Source organism: Rhinolophus ferrumequinum, chromosome 18, assembly GCF_004115265.2.
Source record: "Rhinolophus ferrumequinum isolate MPI-CBG mRhiFer1 chromosome 18, mRhiFer1_v1.p, whole genome shotgun sequence".
Taxonomy (NCBI): domain Eukaryota; kingdom Metazoa; phylum Chordata; class Mammalia; order Chiroptera; family Rhinolophidae; genus Rhinolophus; species Rhinolophus ferrumequinum.
In genome coordinates, this window is record NC_046301.1 from 11,203,771 (window position 1) to 11,227,929 (window position 24,159).

General features: G+C 34.2%; 1 long non-coding RNA gene across 1 annotated transcript in view; it reads right to left on the reverse strand.

The window, feature by feature from the left end:
* LOC117038219 (uncharacterized) overlaps positions 1–24,159 on the reverse strand; it is a 123,901-nt gene that overhangs the window by 87,100 nt on the left and 12,642 nt on the right. The window contains exon 2 of the long non-coding RNA XR_004425644.1: positions 5,841–5,952. This is a non-coding gene — a long non-coding RNA (uncharacterized LOC117038219). The remainder of the gene's footprint in view (positions 1–5,840; positions 5,953–24,159) is intronic.

The following is a 24,159-nucleotide window of genomic DNA, read 5'->3' on the forward strand; positions in this document are numbered from 1 at the left end:
TTTAAAACCCTGACAAGTTTGAGCTATCAAATTCCTATTGCTATGAGACAGTGTTTACAATTATTTTCCTTTTGGGAAAGAATGCCTCCCGCTATTTTCTCTGCAGCATCTTCATCAAACCAGCAATACAACATTCATTTCTCTTGTTCTATTGTTGGTCAGGAAGAGTTTAGACTGATACTGAGATTACTTAAGGGACAGGAAAGCATTTCAAGTGGCATGAAAACTTGATTATCTTTCGAAATAACTTAAAAGTATGCTTTATGAATTATTTAAATGTGATTACAGTTTTAAATTAGATGTGATTACTATAATACTTTCATGAGTGTCCACCAAAATCATATCAAAATAAATTAAAACTAGATAAACATAAACTACACTGTTTAGAAACAAACCCTTGAGGTTTTTGTTTTTGCAGTTGCTGTAGTTGTTTTTGTATTGTCAGCTTCGTACTGAGCTTCAGTTTAAATGAAAATTATAATGAATAGACATTTTACCGTTCTTGGTGTATGGTCTTAATATGATGATCTTAAACGTATTATTTTTTTCTTGATAATTCTAAATTCTAAAAAAAGGGGATAGCTACAAAAAAATGTGTGTGCTGTCAAATCTATCTTGATGAAACAAAATAAAACATAAAATAAATAGCAGTGGCTATTTCATTCATTGAACCATATTTTTAAACTTTTACTATTGGCTATTTTATTTAATCAGTATGTGAATATTTGAAATTCCTCTATTTTAAACATAAGTTATGAAAGATATCTCTCTTTGTAGTCCTATATAAAAGGTTACATGCTTTTATTTGATTTCAATAATGAAATGATACTCATATTGACTTACACATTGACTTTTTTCAGAAAAAAAAACTTCTGCTGTTCTTGATACAGCTTGACTTCTTAAAATCAAACATCATTTGACTTCAAGGGCAAACTGTGCCTTATATTTTCATTTTAATGTAATTCTTTGGAAATAAAATGAACTCATCCCAGAAAACAATAAAATAAACATTAAAACAATATGTAAATTTGATTTTAAAATCTTAATATTTTGTAATAATAGTAATCATAATCCATTTTAGAGTTATTAACAACATTGCCCTGAGTTACATTAAGTGGAATTAAAAACAGAATTTCTAGTGAATCAACTGAGGTTAGTTACATTTTCATACTTTCATTCTTCATCTCAGATTAGTCTGAGGCCAATATAAGATCTGCATTGGCACAGAGTTTGGTGGGAGTAACCTTTCAGGTCCTTCACTATTGCAGGGACTTTTCCCTACAATGCACTTTCCTGAGACGGCACCTGTAGACGAGGTTCATTAGGTGTCGCCTTCCCATCTATCTCATTCCAAGGCCGTCTTCCCGTTAACCTTTCCAAATGTACAAGGAAGGCACACCTCGTATCTTGAATGTTTGTGGTGCATATGGGGTGCAAAAATGCTGGGGTGCTAAACCAAAAAGAATTTAAAATATTAATAGTTGTGGAGCTTCCTTTAATCTAACCACCACTAAGGTGGCTGTCTCCCTTTATAGATACAGTTCTTACAGGCAACAAAGCAGCGTTATGTTTTTCCTTGTAGGGATATTATAAGGCAAAACGTGATGAGAGCGCTGACAGATTTTATTTAATGACCTGACCTCTTCTATCCCCTGATGACCACACATGAGCAGACTCCTATGAGAGAAGGCAGAGAACAGAGGTAAGAAATACTGAGGGCAGAGGGGCCCTTTATTACATCCAGGTGACAAACGTGTAGCAACGTGTGGGCCCTGCCTATCTGTATTAGAATCAGAAATCAGAAACCAGATAGTCGTCACAGAAGCACGCATGCAGAAAGCATGCATTAGCATGTTTCTCTGAATTGAAAAATGAAGGCAAACTTTTTGGATAGAAACTCTGCCTGATTTGGTTGATAAGTTTGATACTGAATTCTGCTTTCGTTGTTAGATTACATGGCGCACATTTCAGCAGTTAAATCTGACTTTTAAACTTTTGAGTAAAACATTTACATACAGAGGGTGTCAAAAAATGTATAGACATTTTAAGAAAGGAAAAAACTGTATTAAAATTATAATAATATTCTCATATACCGATAACAAAAGATGAACACAAGCCATGTCTGACTTATGCAATTACAAGAGGTGCTCAAAGTAGTTATCATTAGTGTAATTTTAATAGTTTTTTTTTCCTTTCTTAAAATGTGTATACTCTTTTTGGCACCCTCTGTATATTAAAAAAAAGTGTTTTGAAATTAAAAATATTTTAATTTACCCAGTCTTCGAGCATCATAATCCTTTAATGTTACAATGGAACTTTCTTAAACAGGTGCACATATATTAATGGCCTTTCTGAGATATATTTACACGTAATTTTAAAACTGAAAATTAACAGTAAGATAAATGTTATTTCTAATGTTTTGGTTTCAATGTGTTTAGTGTTTTTTCTGAACCCCTATCTCGCCACAGTTCAGTCTGCTGGGTATCTTAAAGAGCACTTAGGTGCAGGCAGCCTTGCGCTGTGACCCTAAGAGTCTGACGATTGTAAGACCAAAATATCGTCCTGGATATCACAGTAAATTAAAATTTAGTAATAAAATCATCACGTTGAATGTATAGGAAATTGTTCACAAGAATTATTTCTATAATTCCATTTATCCTTGACGTTTTTGATAGCTAAGCAAAAATTAATGGGCAGAGTATGGTTGTTTTCTAAGAACGTATTTTGTTTATAGAGCTCCCTGGTGCTAATAATCACCACAATTCTATTTTCTTCCTTTAAAACAAAAACAAAAACAAAAACAAAACAGACAAAAAGGCTCCACTTGGTCAAAATTGTAAAGTAATATATAAGAGGTAAGAAAAATAAATAAAACTTCAATACATAAAAATTTCTACAATTTGAAAAGCCCTCCCATTTATAAGTAATGTTTACATATAATATCTTATTTGATACTCCAATTCTGAGTCAGCAGCATTATTAACTTCATTTTACAAGGAGAATCCTAAATTTAATAGCAGAAGCTATTTCCTTACACCCACAAATCCCACCCACTCCATCATTATCCTAATTGGCTTCATATTTCAAGTAGTAGTTCTGCTAATCTAATGATGTATGTGTATCCCAGAGTCATGTAAATATATTGACCTTATCTTATGTGAGAGATAGTTTGGCAGTGTATTGTTGTCCTGAAAGGGTCTGTGTCTAGAACACCCGAATGATGAGAGCAAACCATCAACTTGTCCTCCATACTGCAGACTAACTAAATGAGACGTGGAGGGAGCCTAGCATCCGTATTAAACAAAGCCATCATTCAGTCTTCTCTGATTTGTGGGTTCCCCCACCCCGACATACACATTAGGAACCTGAGAGAATGATGGGAGGCAGCAGCCAGTGGTAGCTAAGATTTAGAAGTGTGAAATCCGAGGGCCTTTATATCAATCCTGGCGTATTAACGTACCAGCTCTATGGCTTTGAGCATTGTATGAAGTAGTCTGAGTTTCAGTCGCCCTGCTGGGGATTGTAACAGCATCTGCAATAGCATTGTTTTGAGGGTTAAATGAGGTAATCCATTGGAAGCATTTACCTTAGTGAATAGGATATAATAAACACAGCCAAAAAGAGAGTTATTGACTGGTTATCAACTGAGACATTTTAGATATATTTTCCATATTGATCGCCATTTTTAGGACATCTTATTACTAATTAGCATATGCCTCAAATAATTATGATAGGTCATGCAATTTAGTTCTTATTCATAGCTAAAATGAAAAGCTGTTTAAAGGGAGGTGGTTGACACTTTTGGCATGTTTTGGATATTTTTTTTTATTGCTGTGATATCTACAGACACTTTTCATGGCTAATCAAGAATTACCTGAATCAACAATTTTTGCTAAATCATCACTATTTTTAAATTACTGTAGAAGACCCTCCACCAAAAAAAATAAATAAATATTAGAACTCAAAATATTTTCTTTAGGCCTCTAATTAGAAACACACATAGATCACAGCTGCCGTTTACCAAGTCGGCCATCACACCTATCTACTACATATTTTAAATCCCATTTTTTGTAGACTGATGTTTGCTTCGAATGCAGCCATCACTCATTAGAAAGCTATTTAGTTAATGCTTTACGTTTTCCAAAACCTACATCATATGCTACATGCCTCATTTGACAAGAGTTACATTTTGCATTCTTAGAATGAGGCTCTATGCTACACAGATAAATTCATTTTCAAAGAAAAACAAATGCATTTCGTTATATAATATTTTGTTGTGTGAAATGTTCAAGTGTTGTTTCGTAGGAAACAGGTGTCGTAGGAAACATTTGTACACAAATGTGCCCAATAATGAACCTGAGATATTTACTTTTTAAGATGCATGTTTGTTTTCTCAATAAAATAATTCTATTTCAATAAAGTATTTGAGGCTGTAGTGTAACTATTTAAGTTTTTAGTTATTTCCTGAGTATTTACTTACCAAAGAAAAAGATAGCATCCCTTTCATTACCAATAAATTAAACATACATATGAGTGTTCACTATATTTTCTTTCCAAATTTTTAAATTCAATTACTATGTGGGCATACAGTGTATACTGTTCAACTGCTAACACTCTAAACCTGCTTACAGATTATCTGTTTCATCAAACTCTAATATAACCTTAGTAAATGTAGTTTTTGGATAAAAAAATATTTTCTTTCAAAAACACACAAATAAAAGACTGTCAATTTCTTATCAAAATAATTTAATTTCAAATTCGCCTCATGTCCTTAATCTCATTTTTTATCTATAAAAGTCCTTAAAATATTAAATATGTTACTTCTACTCATGAAATTTGGACAATTGTTTTAAATTAATTTTCAACTGATAAAGACCTACTCCCCAGAAACTATTTATGCTTACATTCTGTGGCCCTTCTTTCAAATTCAGTCTTTTTTTTCTGGACTAGGCTCCCTCTGCATCCAAAACACGGCTTGTTTTTAATCTTTTGTCATGGTGTAGATTATATTAGAATAGATTTCATTGTTCAATCAAAATAGGTTGCTTTTAAATCTTCAAACTACATATACATACATATTCATATACGTATAATATATATGAATGAAATGCTTTCCAAGGAAAATGATCTAAATACCTCTGTCCTACAATACTCTGTCTCTTGAAACCTCTGGTCAAAAAACAAGTGCAGGAAGAGGAAGAGATTGTGAAGCTATCATAGGTGATCTGGTACATGAGGTGATTTGTCCTGAAATATGATGTTTTTCAATAGCCAATTAAGGTTTGGCAAATTACTTGACTATTATGAACCCCTATTTCTTTATCCTTATAAAGATGGATTTTAAAAAAATAAGATTATACATCTACTAACTGGATGATTTAATTTACAACTATATCTGATATATACAGAATATTGTTAAACACCCATTGATGTTTTATAGATAGATGATAGATAGATAGATAGATAGATAGATAGATAGATAGATAGATAGATAGATACACAGATAGATAGGATAGCTATTTTACCTAGAATAAAACATTATGAATTTCACAGATCAAGATTATGAAAATGGAAAAGTCGAAAAGACATTTATTCATGACCATGTTGAGTCTTCCTTAATTCTAGTTCCTTTTGTCAAATAAATCCTTCCTTTGAGGCTAATCAGGCTCTATTTCCTATATACATTTCAATTTATATCTAATAACTTATCATAGTTCCCCACTGATCACATATTTTGTGGCTTAACGTATCCGTCAGGTTATAGCAAATGGGTCACATCACAAATGTCTGGTACACGAGAGACCAGGGAAAAGCAACACGACCCAATTCCCCCAAACTACCTGAGACTGGTGGAGTTCACTGTCGTGGGCTCCTCAAATTCCGGTGCTGCTCATTTCACCAGAGAGCAGTCCCCATGCTGTCCTCCAAAGAGTGACTTTAGTCATCGTGTGTCTGTAAAGGATGAAATCAAGAGAGCTGAGTTACTGCTGGTATCTCTCCAACTTAATCATGTTTTGAAAGAACTGTATTCACTACATACATTTCCCGCCATCCTGAGAACATAGCAAAATTCAAAATACAAAATAGAGTTCTAAAAAGTCCATTTACAGATGATTTTCATTAAGTACTAATTAAAAAAAAAAAAAGCTGTGTTAAAAAATGAAAATTCCAGGGCAAATGTTGAATGCTGAGACAACAATCATAAAGGAGAAATACCTGACACAATGAAACACACAGGGCCCTTTAAATTGGTTTCATGCCATAATCATATTTCTATTCTCCAAGTGTTCTGCATAGTCAAATCAGAATTGCATCTCAAATCTCAAAATTATAGCTACTGTAGTATGTGTTTTCTGTTGATTCTAACCACAGCATAAATAAGGAAAAAACATACATTGGGAGATTTTTAAGGAGAGTAATTAGTAAATGAGTGAAATTTTTACTTCAATAATCTACACTTTCTTTCTTTTTTTCCCATTCTTCTGCCTGAAAAACACTAACTTGCCATAACTTAGTATGTTTGAGTTTATTCTTTTCTTTTTCTCTTCCACACTTAGAATAGTAGAGGGTTTTTAAATCAATTTAAATCACATGAAAAATAAAATTACTTTTCTAAATGACTAGTTAAAACCTCCAAGAACTTAAAACATCCTCATACCCCTAATAACCTGAAAATGTAGCAGCAAAAGAAGAGTTGAGGAAAAGCCATTCACTTTAACTTGGAGCTATTGTAAAATAGAAGGGAACTGGACTTTTTGAAAACAAAATTCAATATGATGTTTTGTTATTAATAACAATACATTTTAAGAAATATTCATGAAATTCCCTTTGATTTTGGTAAACAGAATAAAAACACATGATTATATTGCAGACTGAATATGAAAACTAATGAGAATAGTTTTAAAGGTATTATATGAATGTAAGTACAATTGTCATAATCATCATATGGTTAGTGGTTCCTCATACAACTAATATTAGATACATGACAATGAAATGGTAAATGTTCCCTGATACTGATCCTATATGAAGTCCATGCAAATGATAGTTTGCTATTTAAAATAATAAACCTTCTACATGGAAACTCTCCACAATGTAGGCTAATAATATATCCCAACCTCAAATGGAATAGCTCTTCTTTTCTAATACAAATTTTTGTAGCAGAGCAAAAAAAGAGATAGATTGCTCTAACCTTAGAAATTGGGTTTCCTTAGGTAATAGTAATCCCTAATATTTCACATTACTCTACCTTATAAGAAATCTTTCCCATTCCTCTCTCTATCGTTCATATATATATGAATGATACACACACACACACACACACACACACACACACACATACACATATATATATATTTCCTGTATTTCATCCCTCTGTTATGTTAATATATAATATAATTTATTAAGTTCAAAACCTTCCCTTAATCTATTATTCTTTCACTAGGCAGGTTTTATTTCTATCTTCAAGCAGAGTTAATAGTGCCTACTTTCTGCCTGTTTGATAAATACATTATCAAGGCCACCTTTAAAATACTTGAATTCCTTTTTCAACTTATTGTCTTTTCACTTTATCTTTGTTGTTTATCTTCTTTCTCTTCCTTTATTTATTTTCCCCCTTATATATAGGAAACTTTGTTCTCAATTCTGTTTTGGTTATTCTGTGAATTTCATATTTTGTCTCTTTTGTGACTCTTATTTATCCTTGACTATTTTTTTCATCTTCTCCAACAAACTGAAACAGCATTTTTATTATATAAGCCTTCTGCAGTATTTTGCTAAAGTTTATTTACTATGATACTGTGGACTGATTTCTTCACTTTTTATCACTAATAAACACAATACTTGAGTAATTATTCGTGGTATAATAAAATATTTTAAATGCAAAATATTAAAATATCAGTAATCCTTATAGAATATGACCAAATTTTAATTGGGTACTTTTGTTTTTATCAAATTCTGAATCATATTAAAAATTAATTAGCTCCTATTTACAGATTCCTCTAACTGACCACATATCATTTGTTTTCCATTTTCTTTAAGCAACGAAGACCTTCCTAAGAACTTCTTTATTAGTGAAAAAAGATAAATTCATTCTTTTTTCTTTTGCTTTTAGTCACAAACTATATACATTTTACAAAATAAAGGACCTTAAAATGTGTGCCTATAAATTACAAAACATATAAAGCATCTGATAAGTGACAATCATTTAAAAGCCCAACAATTTTATACTGATAATAAGGATTGGTTTATTCAATACTCACTCTGATCCCTTTTAAACACACCTTCCAATAGAGGAGTAGAATATGAAGGTAAAACTATGTTCCCTAGACCTTTTTTTAGTTAAGATTTTGGGTATGACATAGATTCAGCTATTGGCTTTTGAAGAAGGGTTAAGTTCCTTGGAGAAAGAGGTACCGTTTTGAAGATGCAGAATATGGAACAGAAAGGATGCTGCTGGAGTCCGTGGCTATTGTACTGGTGCCTGACCTTTGAGACTGCCTCCAACCTGGCAGCTTCCTCTTCTTGGCAGATGCGATTTGCTTCTATAAAGAGCACTTCATAGTTCTGCAGCTTCCTGACCGTGAGCCAGCAGGCCATACCTTTGGTGGTCCAGTTCTGCAGTGTGGACTCAGAGCTGCTCCCAGAAGTTCCACCTTCAGGGTGGTTTCATAAGTCGCTACAATTCTAAATAACTAAGGTGGTACTGTGGCTAACAACTACGAGCATTAAGTCATTGAGTAACTGACATCAATAACAGCTATCGGCCACAGATTCTCAACAAAATGGGAAGTTAGAACTTGCTCCTTAGCTTTGCAGTCATTAAAGTGAGGGAAAACTTAGTCCATTAAACCCTAGGTTTAGTTCCTTGGATGTTCATTAATGAGCACCTAAAGGTAAGTAAAATAAGGTGATGAAGGCAAGTCGTGGTGACCAAATCTTTACTGCAAAAAATCATTAGGGATTGTGCAAGGAATGAAAAGACTTTGGGGAGTCTGTGTGCTTTCTGTATTTTAAAGTCTTAAAGTACAGAAAATGAAGAGCGTTTAAATTCTTTTAACTTCTTATCTCATAGCAGTCAGAAGATCTGAGGTTTGTACGACTAACATAAAATGATTATCTTATCTCCTGTAACAATAAGTTTGCTATACCTGAAAATGAGATTCCAAGTGTCATTTTGTGGGTTTCTGAATTATAATTTAGGTTCAATTTGCCAGATATCTTTAGAGGAAGTTGGAAAATTTATGGAAATACGTGGATCCCAAAATTGTAATAATGGCATTTAGAAAATGTGGATGACTCAGAGTCCTTTGAAATATCAAACCCACACCAAAGATTTCTTGCTGGAATTAGCCAACCTTCTTCTCTGATTAATCATCCAAGATAGTCCTTTGCAAGAGCAATCAGGCCTTCCCATGCCACGTTTCATTTGTTCCAGAATTAAATTAGAGGCCAGAAATCAATATAGCACAGAGGGCTAATTATTAAGTTGTACCTTGAATGAAAGTCTCACCCATAAAAGAGATGCATGATTTCATCATTTATAAGGGGAGTAAACAGAAAAATGTGTGTGGAAATGGATTCTGAGTCTTCTATAACAGGAAGTGGAAAACAATTTTAAAGCAGAATCAATTCACTGATATGAGTGCATATAGTAGACATCTCAGATAAAAAATGTTACCTTGACTTTTTGAGAGTGGTTCTAATTATCAAAGCAGTAAATGAAATACAGATTGAGTGCTGGCCTAAAATAAATGAGACTGAAAGTCCAGGAATCCTTTAATATAAAATGACTACAACTGTCATTCAGTCCCATTTTCATTCAGCCCAGAATGACAAGTGGGTAAGGGACTTCAAGGAGTATATTAGGGATATCCTCATTACCAGGAAATGAAGATGGCCACTAAAGATTTTGATCTACAGTGATGTTTGGATATCGATTAATTGCTTTCACGCATGACCAGAGACCTGCATGAATCAGTAGTAGAATATGTAGGTAGAAATATGTGGGTAAACATCACAAAATGCAGGTAGCCTATGAAAATGCTTGTTTCCATATGAATGCTTAATATTTTTATTCCATACCTCGAAGAAAATCTCAATAATCAGGTGAACAATATGATTTTTTTTTTATAGAAACCATATATCTTCAGCCATCTCAATGGTTAACCAAATGGCCCATGCAGTTTACTATGGTGACAGGAATGAAGATTATGCAGTGTTTCAACAACATAGATTTTCTCTCTCCTTGGTAACCTGTCTACTGCTACTGCTAGCTATCTAATCTGCTTGCTCTAAAGACAAATAATGAATGCTCCAAACGTTGCCATATCTCAAGGAGACTAGACAGTCATCCAGTCTCAGATCAAGTATATCTGACCCCTTCTATCAAGGAGGGCATGGTGATTTTCACTTGTTCCTTATCTTAATTGGTCTTCCTCACCAACACACTTCTGCTGGCAGTAACGATTATGGTCTTCTAAATCACTTAACGCACCAACGTGATATTCCACACAATAGTGTTCCAAAGAAGGACTTCATTTATGTAGAAAATGAGCTTGTGTTCAAAAGATTCACTGGTCAGACCACATTGCCCTCTAACCTAGAAGCAAACACCATTATGGAACGGGAGCAGAGCCTCTAGAAAACTCAGTGACAGTATCAGCTCTCAGAAACTTCTGGTAAGTTACCAGTACTGCTCTCAGATACAATATTTGCACAAACTCACAGCTAACAGAGAATGATCTTTCTCTCGTAGCCAATGTACGTGATTGCCAAATCAGGGAAATGGACGAGGCATCTCATTCTATTACATTTAATGAGTTGCTCAATTTTTGTTATTGTTGTGTTTTCCATCTCTACTGTTTTGGACTTTGTATGAAGATCTTGGCATGCCAAAGGAGACATAATTATACAAGGGTGTACAACAGTGTTGACATCAAAGGAGTTGTTGATATAGTCGTACACCCTTTTTGGACTCCATATGATCGAAACAGAACAAACAAAAATGGAATCAGTTTAGGAAATTGATCCTGATTACCAAGGGATTAGAACAGTATTGTTGCCAAGATGGAAATGGAGGTATATTTCTGGAATTCAATTAATCCTCAAATGCCTCTAATCACTTAGACAATCAATATTCCCTGATAGACATTAATGGAAAACAGCAGCACACACTGCATGCAGAACCAACAACTGCTGCAGGAGTGAAGATGTGACTTAACTCCAAGGATGGAAGAATCAGTTTAGCATGCTGGATGAGGGCAGAGGTAACCAGGCAATGGAGGGAGGAAATGAAGACTCAAATAGGTACCCATTATATCTTCCTTGCTTTGTTGTGTACCTTTTTATATCGGATAAGCTTATTTTTTATTTTTTTTTATTTTTGTTATCTGTCCACCTGAGTTGTTTCTGTTTTCGCTTTTGTTTTCTTTAGAATCAAGTGCTCCAGTGTTGTTCAAATAAGAATTGAGTGGAAGGGTTATAGACTATCAAAATAGGATTATGACTGAACCAGAGGAGAAACCATTTAACGGTGATACAGCGACATATGAGACTTTTGGGTGCCTGTTTTCAATTATAGATGCTATAACTGCTTTGTAGTATACTTATTTATTTTTGCTGCTGTTGTTATCAGGAAGCTTAAATATGGAGAAAAGGGATGGGTATGGAAATTTAATAAAGGAGATGACTATAAAGAAATAATGTATTGGCACATTCATACTGATTTCATAGCCCTTCCAGAATTTCTTCCTATATGTCACTGAATGAAATTTTTATAAACAATATCTCCCATTGCCACTTACAGCTAGAATTTCAGATGTTATTAGTTCTCTTTCAGTTCTCTTCCAGGTATCTTTCAAAATTGAGTTCATATTAATACACATGGGAAAATTATAGGGAGAAAGGCATATTTTGATGGCAGGGATTATTTTCAGAACTGAGGTTGCTGTGGTAGCTTAAGGTAGTTTTCTGATAGCCCAGTCTCCTGATTATGGCAAGGTGTTATGCAGTGACTCTGTTATGCGGTGTGGCCTGGTGAATCTTTATTTGTGTAATTGTAAAGTTACAAATTTATTTGGACAATAAAGAGCTATCTGTCTGTGTAATTAATTATAGACTTCTCCCCTTTCAATTGCTTTCAAAATTCAACACAATAATTCCTTGTTAAAACTGAAGAAACCTAATATAACTATCACAGGTGTCAAAAGCCAGAAATAAAAAGTATTTATCATAGCCTAAAGTCAACTCTACTGAAATGAGAAGAAGCATTGGACCGGCTCTCATGGGAATATATATTCATGCCTTCTTCTGGAAAGCACATGAAGGATTGCAATTGCTCTAAGCTTTAGGGATACTTAGAAATAAAGCATGCCGTGAGACATTAGAGGTAGTAATAAAATAAATTATGTTAAATTCAAATTCAGGAATTATTTCTAAATGGAAAGCAACAAGGTAATAATAAATTCTCGAGATCTATGGTGTCAAGACATTGTGGGTTTTCCTTAGTTATTTGTGCAGGTAAGAATAAAATAACTATATTTTTGAACTGTATTTAACACCAAAAAATACTTTTTTTTCTTTATTATAAAGTACAAAAAGCCTTCTGTATTATTAGTTTATGCATTGTTTTCAAACAACAGGCTCATAATTGCTGTGTTTTAACGAGCCTCAGTTGGTTGCTGAGTGATTTCCTGAAGCGGGTTGCCAGTGGTGTCAGGTGGGTCCCAACATGTACAGCAGTACTTCCTGGGACATCATCCCCACCTCATCCAGCATACAATTTCGTGAAACTCCTACTTCCTTTCAAATCTCTACTCTTATATCCACCTCCACTCCCTGAAGGCAATTCTGAGTCAGCGTATCATCTCTGAGCTCTGGAGTACCCCATTTGTATGCCTTTCATACACTTACTATGTCATTCCATAATTGTTGGCTGGTTTGTTTTCACCATTAAATGAGCATGTCTAATGAATGGTTTTGAAAGCTCTTCACCTCTTTCTAGTACAGTCTCCAGCACAGAACTGGTATATACTCAGTGGTAATGGATTTAGTAAAGTGAGGAATATTGATTGCATATATCTTTTTCATGAGAGACCCTGACTGAACAACGCAATGGTAGTTTCCATCAGTTGAGAACTACCATTCGAGTTTGGCATTCAAATCATCTTTTCTATGCCTTGTGCCAACAACCAATTTGTTTGGATTATAAAGCTCCTCCTTGTGGAATATGACATCATATTATAGTTTAAGTTCCTTTAATCAGTTCAACATGTCCACAAGATAAACCTTAGTGACAGAAAAATTTGATTAGCAGAGGTAGAAGAAAGAAAGGCAAGGTCATAAATGGACTTGGTTAAGAAGCAAAGTGGTATTTTGGAAAGCGATCCAGCAATGGAAATTGAAACTTATGAGAGCAATCCAGTCACCTAATGTGAACAGCCAATTCAGATGTTGTTAGCATAGGTTCTGTCTCCTAGTCCATCCAGGCTACGACCGCAAAATTCACACAGTGTGTGTGGGGGATGGGGCCCAAACAACAGAAATGTACTTATCACAGTCCTGGAGGCGAGGAGTCTGAGATCAGGGTGTGTGTGTGGTCAGCTGACAGCCCTCTTCTGGGCTACAGATTTCTCATTGTATCATTACATGGTGCAGAGGGACACGGGGCTCTATGGAGTCGTTTATAAGAGCCCTGATGCCATTCTTGAGGGATCCACCTCATGACCTAAGCGCCTCCAAAAGGTCACAGCCAACACCATCATATGGGCGTTAGTTCCCACATATGAATTGGGGGGATACACAAGCATTCATAGGAGGCATCCATCCTAGATCGATCTAAATCTGAAGTTGTGTTATAGTGATAGAAAAAAGAAGAAAAAAAAAAGGATTTCAGACAATACTTCAGATGAAAGGCAAGAAGATTTCTCCAGGAGAGCTGTCCAAATATAGCAGGACCTAGTAAGAGATGGAAAGTGTGACAAGCACTAACTAGGTTTTAAGAAGAAATGTGATCAAACAAGATGGAAAGACTTCCAATGACTGACTTGAGTTGATTTGTTGCTAGCCATTCTTTCTTGGAATAGAGTATTGAATAAACAGAATATAAGCAGATAATACACCTGTTACTCTCTTTTATGACTAGTAAGAGTTAATTGCAATTATCACCATATGGGTGTGATGAAGCTGTTAGTCTACACTCGGTCCTAGTGTGATCGGTTTGGGAATAAAAGTGACTGATATTGCAAATGGACATGATCAGTATTTCAAGTACAGAGATATGAAAGAAGGTTTTTAAAACAGGCAAAAAGACACAAGGCTTACACAGTTGCTACTACCCACGATTTTGTCTGTGATCTGATAATCTTTAATTTTGGTGTATAATATATGGCAGATAATTTTCAATTGGAAGTAGTTAAGTAATTATTTGAAATTCGTAGTTGTTATTAGCAAATATGCTGCTCAGATGAGTATAAGCAGTAACAGTACGAGTAGCCTTCCAAGTAATGCTCCTCAAATCCATTTCAACTTTAATCACATCTATGAAATTCAGATGAACTCACACAAATCAAAAATAACTGACAATATGTGAGTGAGTGTGCCATATATTGGTCTCGAAGCTATGACTGTACATTCCAAGGAGATAGAAGTGATAGGAAATAAACTCTTGAGCCGAAGGAGAGTTATAAAACTAATAGTCTAAATAAAGTAATACATGCTAAGAAATTATGAGCGCATTTTCTCATATTCCAGAACCATTTTGGAGGACTGTGAATCCTTTCACTATTGCAAATAGTGTGCACATAACTTAAAATATAAAACTAAGGTTTTTTATCTTATTAAGGTCTTATTTGGGTATTCAATTTTGGTTTAATGAATTACCCAAAGAGGCATTCTTACCCCTTTGATCATGGATGTACTTTTCCTGAAGTAACAATTTTAATACTATATATGTAGATGTAGACCATTAGGTAAAGAGCATAACCTTTTAGCTATGACTTCACCTCTAAATAACTGTTTATACCTAACAAAAATCACTTCACATCTGAAGAACAATTGCCTACCTGCAAAATAATAGAGAGGAATTATATTTCAAGTACAGAGAGATTAGATAATGTTTTTAAAACAGGCAAAAAGAAACAAGGCTTACTATAGTGTCCTTTCATCCACCCGACCTACAATATTCTACTACTTGGAGACGCAATATATTTGAAAGTCCTTTTCTGACTTATATTAAAGGAATTAAATTGTTCCTTTTAAATTATTTCTCAAAGAATACTATATTAAATATATTTTCTTGTTTGTGTGCATTTTTTATAGGTATAGGTATTGGAGGTAATCCTTTGAGTCCTTCTAATATACCATTTACCTAGAAATCTTTTTACCACCCTTGTTACACAGATAATATCCTTAAACAGCAGCAACTGTTTTGAGATGAACAACTCAAGGTCATAAGAAATACCACACATTTGACCATCATTCAGTTATTAAATAAGTATTAATTAGGCACTAACTGCTCAAACTTCCTTGATATACAGAGGAGGCAATGAGATCAAATATGGTAATATGAATTGTAAAAAAAAAAACAAATGAGTAGTGCTGAAAATAAATGCTAACTGAGTTCAAGAAAAATAAAGGCTACCATGTATTGACATATTTCGTCTATTCAAATAATGGTTGAAATCTCAAATATGAGCGAAATCCAAAAGAAGTAAAATTGGTAAAGATAAAGCAAAGGTAGAGTGAATGAGGTAGCATTGTCAGTGTTGCTTGTTTGTTTTTACAATGCAGCCTGGGTAACAATAAAACAAGCTGAGCCAAGGAACAAGAAGGCATTGAAACTTCATTACTATGTCTTATGGGGAGAAATTACTATGATTGTGGGGAGAAACTAAGATGTAGGTTGAGGTCAGACTATCCTCTCATGTTGTGGTGAGTTTTGGTGGAATTTATTACAGAAAACAAAGCTATGTAGCTCTGTGCATTGAGGTGGAAGATGAAGCATAACCCCTAGATGCCCATGGGAATCTTCTATGCTCAAAAAAGTAGGTTAATAAAAGAGTTTTAAAGATTTTTATATGTATAGGAGTCAACACTCAGATTCACGGATCACGCCTAACCCGAAAAACCAGTGTCAGTACAATTGAATTCTTTATCTTACATCTCAGCTCAAGCTTTCTGTCTCATAAAAACAACAACAATAACAACAACAAACTTATAAAAGATGCCGATGTTTTCTAATGGATTGGGAACAAATTATAAAACTGGATAAATGAAAGAGTTGGAACTAGTGTTGCTTGTTTGGTTCTTTCTTTCTTTCTTTGAAATTATTTGCTTTCCAAGCAGATACATCTTCCCTGTTGCTCAACCCTGTAAGTTTAAATTCTGGTGAAAACTCTCTCCTATAACAAGAAGCTAACAGTTGTTCAACCAACTTCTAAGGTGAGACTGCCTAATTGTGAGTGCCCCATGAGGAAGCCCTTCACTGCCACACATGTAAGTAATAACCTTGCCTTTCTGAGTTACAGAGAAAAATCAAATCTGATCTCTATGTGCCTGAGTCCCCTGTCTGTTTCTTAATGCTTTAGATCTCTCTGAGATCTCTGAGATCTAAAGCATTAGATCTCCTTCCAAATCTCCAGGTATCAAGAATGTAACTTATTCACTATTTACTCTGTGTTGTCAGAGCTGGAGATGTGTACATCTAAGTGGGACATCAAGGAGCATCTAGAGAACAACCCCGATGACGGAGTGAAAGAAACAGGAGTGGCTACAAGGAGGAATTGAACTGTCATTCAATAAAACATAGGTCTCATCAATGTCATGGGTGGTTACGAAGTAGGGATGACCTGTAAGAGATTTCCTGAATTATCCATTTAAATCCACGTATCTTTCAGTTATTGGATACAGGCAAACTCGAGGAAGGAATCTTAGCCTTGGTAAAAAGAAATAGTACCTTGGAACTGAAAGAGGAATCATGTGGTAAGCGACAGTGTCCACTTGCTTCATATCATCCGTTCCCCTTCTGGGAACAGCTATTCCACAATTCTGATTGGTTTCTTCGGAAGGTGTGGGGGGAATTTACAAAGGAACAGTTAGTGAGATGAACTCTAGTCTCCACCACTGCAAGTAGTCTCCAAGTTGCAACCGACACTCATAACCTCCCTTCTCTACTGCCCATTCTATATCGTTTGCCCTTAACTAGAATGTTCGATGATTTAGAAGGCTTACCTTGTTTGCTCCTCCATCCTTTATTCCTGAGGCTTCTTTGGCCCTGATCACCATGCCTTTTTTAGGCAGCGGCTGCTGCTCTTGGCCATTTACCATCCTATCTGAGCAGGACATGCCAAGAGATGCCGCAAGGAAGCATGAAGGTGCAGAATGTATTCTTACCTGACTTCACTGTGTAGCCTCAGTCCCTCCTCCTGATGGTCAAGATCTATTTTCCCTACCTGAACAATGTCTACCCTCCTTGCCTGCTGGACTCTTCATGCAACTGGTAGTCCTTTCTGAAAGTTTCAATAGGACTAAAGCCGGGACTGTAATTGAGAGCAGGGGACTTGTACCAGTCAATTTCCTCTAAGAACACGAGAGAAGCATGTCTTTTTTTTTTTTTTTCAGTTGGTTGGTTGATTGACTAGTCATTTGGTTGTTTAGCTGATTGTTTCCTTAGCTGGGTATTGCATTGGAAGAATACAGAGGAGACAAGTGAAGACTGAGAGAGCAAGAAAGCAACATGGTGGGAGGGCAAAGGTTGCTTTGAGCAAAACATTGAACAAATTTTTTAACATGTATGTCTAATATTCAATTTTATATGTAGTTGACAAGCTTTTGATCTCATCTATGTATTCAGTAAAGCCATCTATAGAGGTGTGCGCCTTTTATGAATATGATTTATTTAAATAAGTATATGGATGTGCTATTTTAAAATTTATACTATTTTATGACTATTCCCATTTAAAAAAAAGTGCTGTTCTCCATCTGGTCAAGGGAGAATATAAAATTAACAATACATGTGAAATAATGATAATAGCCTTAAATTAAATTAACTCAGCAGAGGCAAGAGGTCTCTTCTAGGTGGGACTCCGATGCTGTTACCCCCTAAGGAATTTTTGGAAATGTCTGGGAAGGTATACGACTCTCAGTAATGCATGCATGGAAGTTAACTCTATTTATATCTTAAATAGCAGAGTGACTCTGGCTGATATATGAATTACACTGCTTACAATTCTTCCTCTTCATTCATTTATTAATTCATGTAAGTAATAATTGTTGAGCATATATTATCAGTCAGATAATATAGAAGCCACTGGGTATCAACAGTGAACAAGACAGACCCAGTCTTTATCTTCAGGAAATTTATAATCTAGACTGTAGGCAAATGAACGACAATAACAAAAAATAAAACAAAACAAAACAAAAAAATTATAGTGTGATATGTGTTACAAAGGAAATAAAGAGAGTGGTGTGATTGATAAAGCAGAGTGATTTTATTTACAGGAACAAGGAAATGCACTCCAAGAAGAAAATTAAGACCCAAAAGATTAAAAGAAATTAGAGAAGAAATTTTCAGGCTTAGTAACTAAAAAATGGAAAGGCCCCGAGACAGGAAAAAGACTGGAATATTTTAGTAAGAGTCAACAGTCTGTTCAGTCATGGTTCAGTCTGGAAAAACTGAAGCCACTCCACAAATCCTGAAGATAAAGAATTTGATATAGAACTGGGGATGGGAGACTGGCTGGCCCACATCAGCAAGTCCTACAGTGGCATAAAATGAAGAGATTGTTTCCTTTCTTTCTAACACAATAAACATTTTTTTTTTTTTTCCAGAAAGCACTCCAGCACACTCCCCTTGGTTTACTTCAGCCAGAAATGTCCGCTAAAATTACTGGTGGAGGGGAAATAAATCTATAAAAATACTGACTTATACTAATCCATCTCTACTTTTTCCAGCTTGTGAACACCCTTCCTGACACATGGCAGAAAAAAGGCAATGAAATTTGGAACAAAATTTGGCTTGCAACAATAAGAAATGGAAAATAGGATAGATCGACATAGGCAAAGAGCCATGACCCCACAGGAAGAATCTTGATATATCATTAATGTAACTGTGTTAATTCTGGTGTTTAAATCTTTTACACATTTTCCATTTTTTTTAAGGTGTGCTTTAACAATGGATTTTGTGGAGAGAGAGCAATTGAAAGTGTAAATATTTACTATGATTGTTAAATTTATTTCTCCTTAGTATTCTGCCAATGCATTTTTGTAGCATCTAAATATTTTTAGACATATAAGTTATAGTATTAATTCTACTTTGAGTATTCTTTTGTAGAAACATAATATACTAATATGTTAACCTTTGCTAATTTTTTTGGCTCATATTTTTGTAAGTGACTTTTCTTGTACTTAGTCAAATGTATCTATTTTGTCTAGCGAGGTACAGTGATAGATGGATGATAATATAAAGAAGCAATTAATATTAAATTGATTGACCTGTAAAAAAAATTTTTTTTTGAAAATTAAAAGAGAAAGTGTGGAATAAGCAAAACATAGAGTTTATTAAAAAATAAACAAAATTTGAAGGCATGTATCAATAAGACTCCTTTCTCCAAAATAAAAATCACTTGGACTGAAACATGGGGAAAAGTGAGGTAAAGACGATAAGGTAGGTATAGGAGGAGGCAACAGATGCAAAATCTAAAGGCTTTTTTTTTTTTTTAATGTGAAACAAAATAAAAAACATTCATCAATAATTTTTGCTCCAAGTTAGGCTATGACCAGACATTCGCTGTTATAAAACATTAGCATTAGCATTATTTCATTTGAAAAGTGTGGTATAGTCTTGGATATGTGCTGATTTACAATCTTCAGAACTGGACTATTAGAAAGTAATTTCAAATGTAAAATACATATTACATTCTTTGAAATGCAGATTAGTTATGGTGGAAATTTTTAAAAATCAACTCCTTACTTTGAGGATGAACTAGAATAGCAATTGCCCTCCCACCATAAATATACAGAAAACGGGGGGGAAAAACACAGGCAATGACTGATTTCAGGATGGACAACATGCAGCAGAGCGTGGTGCTCCCTAGAAGGGAGCCTCCTCCTGGGCAACAGCCTGAAGAGCTGAAACCCCAATAGCTCTGAAGTCTCTCTGAGTTGAAGAGACATAGACCATATCTGATAAAGACGGAAAGCTGGGCTATGCTGGGCACAGTACCAGAAATGAGACATCTAAACAGTGAGCTCCAGCGATCTGTAGAAGAGTTCTTTTGAGTCTGACAGAGAACTGTACGTCTAACTAACTAACCATGCATGAAAGTAGGGCTTCAAATTCTTCAAGAACGAGGAAAGAACCACCAGTAAATAGTAGACCAAACCATTCTTGGTGTTCACAGGGTTGAGAACAGTCTATCAGCAAGAATAAAGAAACCTCACAAAGAGCGGGCATTCATACATAAGAGACTCCAAAGGGTCTTGCCCTAGTACTGAGGTTAGATTAGCTCTAGAGTAAGGAATACTCTAGATTCTTCTAAAATGCTTACAAGCAAGTCTCTAAAATATAAAACTGATTGCGACTAACTTACATGTGTGCAAAAACAAAATATATATGCTTTGAATATAGCATTCAAAAAACAAAATCCTCTATGCACAACATCCAAACAAAAATAATCAACAAGTAAAAAAGCAGGAATACATAAAATATAGACATAAAACATAAATTATAGCAATTGCAGAGAAAATTAAAAAGGCAGGAGAAGACTGTAAAATATCTTACAAGTATTACTACTGTGCTCAAGGAAGTAAAGTAAAACTTGAACATGATAAAGACAAAAATGAGAAAAAGATGAGAAATCGCATGAATGTTATCAATGGCAAATATGTGAGCGTATAAGATTCAGTGAACCTCACTTTAAAAGCTTTAAAAGATAATTGACTCTCTATTGTGGGTTTTGTAGCATAAGTTTAAGTATTTTTGAAGTAAAAAAATAGCACAAAGGATACGAGGGGTAAATGGAAGTATACTGTCACAAGAATCCTTACCATACATAAAGTATATTGTTTTAAGGTAAATTCTCATAAATCAAAAGTATATTTTATAAATCTATGAGCAACCACTAAAAAAAAGTTCTAGCTTAATAAGCCAATAGTGGACATAGGGTGGAATCATAACAACATTCAATCTAAAAGAAGAAAGAAAAAGAGAAAAGGACGAAGAAAAAAGAAGTGCACCAAATTAGAAAACAAAAACAAGATGGTACATTTAAAACCATTTGCCTAAATGTAAGTGACCAAAACCCAAAGATTTGTTATAAACATAATTGGAGCTACTAACATTATAATATTTCTGTTATCCACATTAGGAAATAAAAAGGTTCACTTAACTTTAAGATCATCTTTTATTTAAACAATAATTTTTAAATATTATTTTAATATATAATCACCATAAAATTCATTACTATCACATTTTATGTTTTATTCTACATCATCTAAATCTTGAGTGTATTTTACACTTATAGAACGTATCTCAGATTACAATTCATCATCGTTTCAAAGCTCAACAGCTCGTGTCTACCACATTGTAGAGTGCAGGTCTAAACATACAAATCAAAACAGACACTGTCATAGTAAAAATAAAAAATAAAATGAAAGACCTAAGGATGTGCCATCCAAGAAAATGATTTAAAATATGCAGCTATACATAGAATAAAACTAGTAGATGGAAAAAGATATATGCCAGGCAAATACTAACCAAGAATGCTGGAGTAGATATATAAATATCAGGTATACTAGACCTCAGAATGCAACATATTACTAGGGATAAAGTAAGTCACTATATAATGAAAAAAACTCAATTCATCCAGAATACTTAATGAACCAATTTGTCTAAGTATCTAATAACTGAGCCTCAAATAGATGATGAAGCAAAAACCACTAGAAACTCCTGAAGGACTCTGTGCTTATAAGATACTTAAGAATACGTATGTGTGTAAAATGCCCTCTAAGTCTATCCAGGTTGTCGCAAATGTTAGGATTTCATTATTTTTGTGGCATTCTTTGTACGTATGTACCACCATTTTTTTTTTATCCCATCATCTATTGATGGGCATTTCACTTGTTGCCATATCTTGGCTTTTGTAAATAGCACTGCAATGAACATAAAGGTGCATATTATCTTTTGAAACTAGCGTTTTGGATTTCTATGGATAAATACCCAGGAGTGGACTTGCTGGATCACAAGGTAGTTCTATTTTTAATTTTTTGCGGAACCTCCATACTGTTTTCCATAGTGGCTGCACCAGTTTGCAATCCCACCAATAGTGCATGAGGGTTCCCTTTACTCCACATCCCTGCCGATACTTGCTGTTTGTTGATTTACTGATGATGGTCATTCTGACAGGTGTGATGTGATATCTCATTGTGGGTTTTATTTGCCTTTCTCTGATGACTAGTGACACTGAGCGTCTTTTCACATTTCTGTTGGTCATTTGTATTTCCTCTTTGGAGAAATGTCTATTCAGGTCCTCTAATCATTTATTAATTTCATTGTTTGATTTTTATGGGGTTGATTTCTCTGAGCTTTTTTAATAAATTTTGGATATTCACCCTTATCAGATGTATCAGACTGAGAAAGACAAATACCATATGATCTTACTTATATGTGGAATCTAAGGAACAAAATAAACAAACACACAAATCCAAGCATATATTTTCATAAACTGCAAATAGCAATTTGAAAATAAAAAAATATCCTCAGGGATGTATAAAAATTAATTCCATAAATAAACAAATAAATAATAATCAAGAAACAAAATGTAATGTAGTGAAAAACAATGATAAAAGAATGAAAAACTGAAAGTTGTCAAAGATTTATGGAAATTACTAAAGTTACGATGCTTGAGAATTTGTACAGTGAATACAGATACGACTACAAGTATAGCGATTGGTGTGTGCATTACATGTGAGAACTGACACCTTTCATTGGCTCAGATATCACGAGAATGATTCATTTTGACAGTGGAATAAGAACCTTCTCAAACAGGGTTTTAGTTACAGATATATCAGGTAGACCACAGCCTCGCATCAATAAGTTAAATGAAAATAATCAGTACTTGACAACTTACAAGCAAGGCACAGTGTAAATATATGAGTGCAAGTCTACTGCACTCCATTTTTTCCCTAAGATTATGAGGAATTTTGTAAATTATAATTCATAGGTATTATTAAATTATCAACCGCGTTAGCCATATATATTGTATAGAAGTGAAATAACAATTTTGCTGCCAACCCCCTTACAGAAACTGATCAATTTTAATAAACTGATAAGTATGTCATAACTATAAATTATATGTATTTTGAACATCACATTGTAAAATAGGTATAAAATATCAATTACAACTAGGCACCATTGAAATATTTAATATCTGAATTGACAACCTAAAAGAGCCAATATATTTTAATGAAATGCAGGCATAAATTGGTTGGTAGAAAGTTATATTAGAAGATAGAAGTACTGTGTGCCAACCCGTAGGCTCAGTGCTGTAATACAGAGGATGCCAAAAATATGTATAACATTTTAAGAAAGTAAAAAAAGAAAAAAACCTGTATTAAAATCGTAATACTCAATATATACTGATAACAAAAGATGAATACAAGTTGAGTATGCATTGTTTTGGCACCCCGATATATAGTCTTATTACAGTCTCACAATGAACCTTTGACCTTTGACGGATACCCTGTTTCTCCAAAAATAAGACCTACTGGACAATCAGCTCTAATGTGACTTTTGGAGCAAAAATGAATATAAGACCCGGTATTACATTATATTATATTATATTATATTATATTATATTATATTATATTATATTATATTATATTATATTATTATATTATATAAGACCCAGTCTTACATTATAGTAAAATAAGACCGGGTCTTACATTCATTTTTGCTCCAAAAGACACATTAGAGCTGATTGTCTGGCTAGGTCTTATTTTCGGGGAAACACAGTATGATAGTGCCCATTTTACATATGAGTACACTGATGCTGAGAGGATTGTTTAGTTTGCACAAAATCATACGCGTTTTTTCTAAAAGTAATTTGCATATATTTCATCTCTGCTCAGTTACCCTCTGTCAGAGAAAAGGAAGGAAGCTCCTGC